The sequence below is a fragment of the Pleuronectes platessa genome, chromosome 18 (assembly GCF_947347685.1).
Source record: "Pleuronectes platessa chromosome 18, fPlePla1.1, whole genome shotgun sequence".
Taxonomy (NCBI): Eukaryota; Metazoa; Chordata; class Actinopteri; order Pleuronectiformes; family Pleuronectidae; genus Pleuronectes; species Pleuronectes platessa.
The window spans coordinates 7,455,417-7,462,916 of record NC_070643.1 but is presented as its reverse complement, the minus strand read 5'-3'; positions in this window follow the sequence as shown (position 1 = coordinate 7,462,916).

Here is a 7,500-nt window from a genome sequence, read left to right as displayed (position 1 = left end):
CTCATGTTTTGGTCACATAGATATGTGCAACAGAGCACCTCAACAAAATAACAACATTGACGACATTCCTGTGGGTCTTCTCACACAGTCGCTCTACATTTAGTGGCTGTGGTGATTCCTGAGCAACAATGGACCTCAGCTCAAGCCCTACACAAAGGTCAAGTGGAGACTGGGTTGTAGCCGGACGCCTGAAAGGAATCACACACAACTGCTGCTTGTCAAGTGTGGTGGTGGCGCCTGCCTGACAGGTGCATTACCTGGACATGTCTTCACAGCGCTCAGGATAAAAGGAAGGAGGTCTGGGTCAAGGGAGCTTCAGTTACAGTGGAGAAGCAAAGCCCCGCTGCTGCTTGAAGTCTTAATAGTCAACTGCACAGACAAATATGACACATACTATTTATTTAACAACCTGAAAGCTACGACAAAATGTAAACAACCCCCAAGTTGAAGAGGTCAAACTTTTATCCTTCAAAGCAACGCACTCAAGAAACAGAGGAGCTGCACACAGGTGGTAGACATTCAGACACAGGAACACCTACAGACAACCAACATTTGATTTATTCCTGTTGAATCTCAAATTTTTACTTTGGCTGAACATTAACATTGGCAGCATCAGTGTTCACACACTGTATTAACATGCCAAAGGGTGTGTATGTACCTTGATGCTTAATATAAAATTTACATTTTTATATTTATCATATAATTAGTATTTGCGAATTATATTTACAAGAATTATTTCTATTTTTGTTTCCTGTGTAAATTACCCGACTGCACTCTGCCCCTTCTTTTACCTGGTAACTGTAGTTCTGTTGTGTTTGAAAAATAATGCTGCGCTGTTAAGTTACTTCACTGGAAAATAAACCTGTTTATGTCATAATGTTTGGTGAATATTCTTAACTCTCAATAATAGAATCTTACCAAGTTGTTTTTAGCTCTCATATAAGTTTTATGGAGCTTTTCATATCAACTGTTTGGCTCGATTTGTCTAACGGGTTAGTCCTTCCTGTGTCATGTGACCAGTCTGGCGCTGCAGAGATCCGAGCGCTTCCCAGTGTAAATATTGTTATTCAGCACATTTAGGAGCAGTAGGATGACAAATGTGTCTTAAGATACCAACTGGGTTGTAAAATCACTCCATTTGAAAACATCATTAACTAAACAGAACAGTCTCAGATAGTCTGAATGTAGTCAACTGCTCCAGCTGTGGATCAACACAAGTTCAAGCGGAGGATCAAGCCCCTTAGGTTCAGTAACCTCATGAATGTGTGAGGTCCGGCCTTCTGGAAAAAAGCAGAGGCCCAAATATTTAGTTGAGTAAAAGCAACGATGGCAGTGAGATAGAAAAATTAACACCGGGAGTCACGCATCATAATATCCCAGATCTCCCTCGATAAGCTGACAGCTGTATGGTATGAAGTGTGATGTGTTCGCAGCCTTTCAGTGTTGCTCACTCTTCCTCTTGTGACAGTGAGGCTGCGCCGCACAGATGTCTTCTTGCCCCCGTAGAAACCAGTGTAACCAGTGTGAATCTGTGGATCAGTGTCACGTCAGATCTGTGCGCTGGTGGTAACGAGAGACGCTCTGCAAATGTGTGATGAGGTCTTAATCTGCAGTGTCGGGCGTCTCATGTCTGCTTTATCCCAGCGTGTATGTGTGTGTGTGTATGTGTGTGTGTGTGTGTGTGTGTGTGTGTGTGTGTGTGTGTGTGTGTGTGTGTGTGTGTGTGTGTGTGTGTGTGTGTGTGTGCATTCTCATACCATATTGAAACACATCATATGCTTCCTGCTTGGTTCCCTTGAATAAGTGCGTGTAATGTAATCCAATTAAGTCTGCCTTGGCACAACAAAGACAAGTTTAATGAACTGAGCTGGTTGCATGCACACACACACACACACACACACACACACACACACAAACACACACAGCCCCCATGACAGTTAAGGAGCAGGAACAGCTTGAACCGTGCATGAGTTCATTGTGATAAATGATGAATGTTTTTATGAACTCTTGAGAAGAGTAAAACAAAAATGTGGGTAATCCCTTTTTTAACACCAGAATAGAGACAGTTGCACCCTTGCACACACACACACACACACACACACACACACACACACACACACACACACACACACACACACACAACACACTTTGGACCTAATCTGCTAAATAATTAAGTAATTTAGACTGTTAAAAAGGAGGAGGAGGAGAGAGAGAGAGATTACACGAACACACGGACAGAGATATCAATAGACATGAACAAGTGACAGTGACAGACATCACACTGTGACGCCTGCTTTTTATCATGTTGTCAAACTTCATCCCATTCATCATTTCCGCGTGTGTTCATCCTGCTATAAATAGAATCATCTATACGAGCTCCTTCCCATTAACACAGGTGGGGTTGTGCTGACCCCCCCCCCCCCCCCCCCCCCCCCCCCCACACACACACACAAGCTTACATACAGTGCCGAAGGCGGTGACAGAATGAGAGCACATTGAGGAAGAGTGGCCTTAACGCACTAATTCTGCACCAGCACCCTCCCACATACAGAGAGGGGCACGGTGTCAGGACAGGAGACGAGGCAACACGAGCAGATGGAGCGAGGACAGCGGCTGCATCCTTGCGCTGTGGGAAATAAAGTGAGAACCCGTGAGATGAGATGAGCGTGCATAAATGAAGGAACTATCCCACGAGGCAGTGATAAAAAGTGACGTGAAGCTTCAGACTGCTGCCTCTTACAACCAGTAGTGGAAATGTCTTGAATCAGCACTGAACGCTGACCCAGGATTACTTACTTTGGCCACTAGGGGGTAGTTGACCAAACTGAACAGACAACAGCTGTGTCTCAATGAAGGGGGCCGCATCCTCCACAGGTCAAGACTATGAAGGCTGAACTGAAATGAGGAGGTCTGGTCAACCGAGGCTTCCTGTGATCGCCTCTACATCTAGTGCCACCCTTATTGCTGTTGGACACCATGAGGACGGTTCAATGCCCCCTTGGGGTTTTTTAATATAGCGGGACACTCAAGCATTGGACATCTCATCCCTTGCCAGTGGAATCACCTCTTTGAAAAACAGTTTATCCCCGGAGTGCAGTGAATCCTTGGAAATGTGGCCAGAGAAGGATCTACCGGGGATAGAAGGACAAAAATGAGCCCAAAATGATTTATTGGTCACAGTCGTTTCTGCTAATAAACACCTGACTCTGCAAAGTGACAGCACCGACCTGATCTGTGGCTGAGACCAAGGACGTTTACCTGTTTATGGCTCCTTTACACATGCACCCGCCTGTTATGATGCAGATTTAAAGACATTTCCTCTAAGTTAAAACAACGTTTAGCATCAATACTCATTTGAATAATTACGATGTACGATGCCCGTTAAGTAAAATCTGTAGCACGCCACTTTTATAAAGCAACTTGCAGCCTGAAATCAGGAAAAACAGATAATTGTAATTAGAGTCACAGTTTCCTTTGTCTGTACACCAGTAAAAGCTGCTGGTCTACATGCTGGTCCATCTAGACCAGCATGTAGACCAGCCTATTAGTACCTTGCTCATATGGGAAATCAACAGTGATGGAAATCAATCCGGTCTCATGGATTCACTGAAGCACAAAAAAGGTCAAAACCGACAAGGGGGGTGGGGGGGGTGGGGTATGAGCAGTGATGATTACAGCCGAGCTGCAGATGTGCCAGAGATGAGGCAGATTTCCCACACTGATGAGAGAAAAGTGGGCTTCATCCTCATCTAACTGGGTCCAACAGTGATTCAAACACACAGACCACCCAGATATGCAGCAGTCAAGGTGGGAAGGTGGGAGAGAGAAGATGGAGAGAGAAAGGGGAGAGAGAAAGGGGGAGGATCAGCCTCTAACGTGAACCCCAGACTCCTCATATAAAACATGCACTGTGGGATTCGTTAAGTATGACGCTGTGGTTTTCTCAATCAAGAGCAGTGGTTTAAAACATGTGCTGTACACTGTCCCTGTTGTGCATGGCATCCATTGACCGAGTATCTGAGAATTGACAAACTGCCCAAACAGTCAGGCTTTTAACGATGTCTGATCGCTGTTGTTCCCGGGGGATTCTTTCACGAGCTCGTTAAAAGGCCGTTTGCTGCAGGACAAAAATCTTGCGGAGTGAATGATCATTGTGTTTGAAGAGTCCCTGGATAACTACCAGAGTCTCACAGCATCTGTCAACACTGTAGTTGGATACGTCTCCGCATTGAAGCCGTTGATACAACCCCATGCGTCTTTATAACTCCTATAAAGGGAAAAGGACAAATATATGAATCGCTTTAGACTGTTATTAAATCCTATCAACCCTAAACCACCTGACGTCTCCATTATGCTAACATTCTAATTATGTTGGCATTTGAAGTGCTGGTTCCCAACCTGAAGGTCAGAAACACCCAAGAGGGGGCAAGATGAATCTGAAGGGTCAGGTATCAGGAGGGTTCTCCTATGTACAGTGTCTATGATCATTGTTAAAAGAGCTATAAAAACCAAATACATTCATCATCATCATCCTCATCATCATATATTTAACACCTTGGGAGTCACCTTGAGATAGAGCGCTCGTTTTCAATGGTGCCAAGGTACAGCAATACAACTAATTTCAATTCAAACAGCATTAACATAATACATGGCTTATACCCGTTAAAATAAGTCCAAAATTAATTAAAAGTAACAATGTAACTCTTATTAAGAATTTAATAAAAATCGAATGGGCAGTAAACTTAAAAGCAGCGACAGTTACAATCAAGTGTTGTCGATCCGAACTCAGAATTGCCTCGATGGTATAATGAAGTCAACTCTACGTTCTCTAGAAGTATATTCCAAGATTTACCTAGCTCAGTGTGAATCTGTATTATTATTATTATTATTATTGTGGTGATACAAGTTTTTATTATTATGCGTCAATCTTTTATTTAATCAGTCATTCTTAATACATTTTATATATCCATTATTTGTCACTTGATAACGGAGTGTTGTCTATATGCACGTCCAGTGGACTCGGAGCGATGGCAGCTTTCAACACTGTCTCCTTCCACCTGCTAACGGCTCCACTCTGTTCGGTAACTTTGTTTTGGAGCACTTTTTGTCGGGCAGCCAGTGTATGGTCAGGCTTTCAAGGCTTTTTCCCCTGAAACCAGCTGCCACTGCTGGAAACAGGGCTGCCTAGAGAGGTGTCCCTCCCCCCCCCCGCATCGCTATTTGTCAGATAGGCCCCAATTTTTAACTCCCTGTATGATGCAGTGGCTGCTAACACATGGAGCGCCACAGGGGACTGTCCTGTCTACATTCGTCTGCTCATTCTGTTCTCCTCACATTTCCAGTACACACCAACTCAGCACCAGCGGCAGAGGTGTGTTCGAGGTGGGCAGGAAGCAGAAAGCATGTTTCCTTAAATGAAAGTCTGTATCATGGCGGGTGCAGAGGTCGGAGATGGGGAGCTGATACTTGGCTGTCCACTCGAGCAGCAGTGTTAAAATCCCAACACTCCATCCTGTCATCCATCACAGACAGCCACCACACCCCTGAGATAATAAACCTTTGACCCCCATCTTTTCCCTCTATATCATGAAGGCAGAACAAAGACAACTGGTGACTTTACACTTTTTGACTTTTCACCTTTAGAATGTTTATTTAGTTGTCGGGCAACTACATTTTTTAAATGTTACTATATCGTTTTGTATTTTATGATGCAAGATTCCTGAGTTCAAACCTTCAGACAACAGATTGCGGAAGCATCAATGACGTAAGTTTAAGAAAAGCTAATTAAGTATTGTTATATATTAGTTTGATCTAGATTTTCTAATGTTTTTGTTATAAACATCAACCATCCTTCCTGTCACCGTTTCTACCTCGACTGCAATATAAAACATTGGAACCACTTCCCGGATCCTGTGTTTAAAAGTGCATGGGACCACATCAGATGTTCTGTGAGCAATAACCACATCACTTCAACACAAACAGCGTGGACTGGAGGACCAACACTGAAGTGCAGGAAACGGATGAGCACGTTTCACTTCCTGAGGACGCTCAGATCTTTATAATGCAGCAAGATTCTAGAGATCTTCTGTCATCCGGTGTTAAGGAGAGTCATCTAATGTGCTGTGGTCTGTTGGGGGGGGGGGGGGGGGGGGGCAGCATCTATGACAGCAGAGACAAGTGGAATGTCTCTCAGCAGAGCACAGACCTGGACCAAGGTCAAACAATCCTACACATGACACACAATCCTATTTAAGCTCTGATTATGACAATAGTAATAATAATAATAATAATAATAATAATAATAGGTTTATAAAAGAAAAAATGAAATGGTCTGATAACTTTCATTGTCAAAGAAAGTGGATGTCAAAAAGCAAGGATGTAAAACTCCCATTATAACTTTCTTCCTTCCAATCAAACCTCCTTGCAAACGTCCGTCCTTCCTTCGAAACTTCCTTCCCTCCACAACAACGAGTTAACAGGATCGATGGCGCCGAGGGAAACTGTTCATCCAGGTGATAATCATGTGTGACTCGGTCACTACGAGCAGCACCCTTCACATGACACGTCTTCCATTGATCCAGAATGAATGTGAAGTGATTAGCATCGAGCGACTCACGGCTCAGAAACACAGACAAGCCGTGACGACGAGGATCACAAGTATGGATTTCTTCCTTTTAAATGTCACAAGCCAAAAGGGCCGTGGAAAACCATAATATAGAATCATCACATAAAAAATGTATTTGTTTACATTTGTGTTATGTGCCTTTAAATAACCAGTAATTTCACTGCTTTGTTATTTGTCTATGTGAAAATGGAAACCAGGCGTGGATGTGGAAAATCACAGACTTGGGAAAGACTCATCCGTTCAGCTGTGATCAAGCTTCTCCTCTGGAAGCCGTCCACGCTGGCCCAGTCCGTCAGGTTGTTCAGCTGGCACTGCTCAAACTGAGGCAAGCTGTGTGTGTACTGGTCAAATTCCTCTCCGGCCTGGTTATTATGGACAGATTTCTGTTTGTTTGCTGTGAAATGCTACAGTTCTCCAGGAAACTGGCCTGGATCCACTGGTCGACAGTGTTATAAAGATAAGATCCTTACTTTTCCTGTGTGTGCAACTTTCTTCTGTCACCTTGAGAGAGGCCACTCTCCTCTGAGAAACCTTTAATCTTCCCTCATGTCTGCTGCTCGGAAACCTCAGCCATACGTCTCACCTTTTAGCAGTTTGCTGTTTTACAATTCAAATGCTCTCACTTTTTTTTAGGGGGCCCCTTTCACCTCAGTCTAATCTGTCACAAGCTGTCTCGGCACCTCTGCTTTGGGTCGTGTCATTTGGGTGAAGAAGAAAGGATCCAACTACTAAAGGCGTGATGGGACTGAATTTGAAGCCAGCATGGAGTTACCGCCTCTCTGTGGTTGAGGGGTTAATGCAGACGAGCTCAATGATTGCTGGCAAGGCGTCTTTGAGTTATTCTCCCAATCCCCCACCCACTACCAGCAATGCAT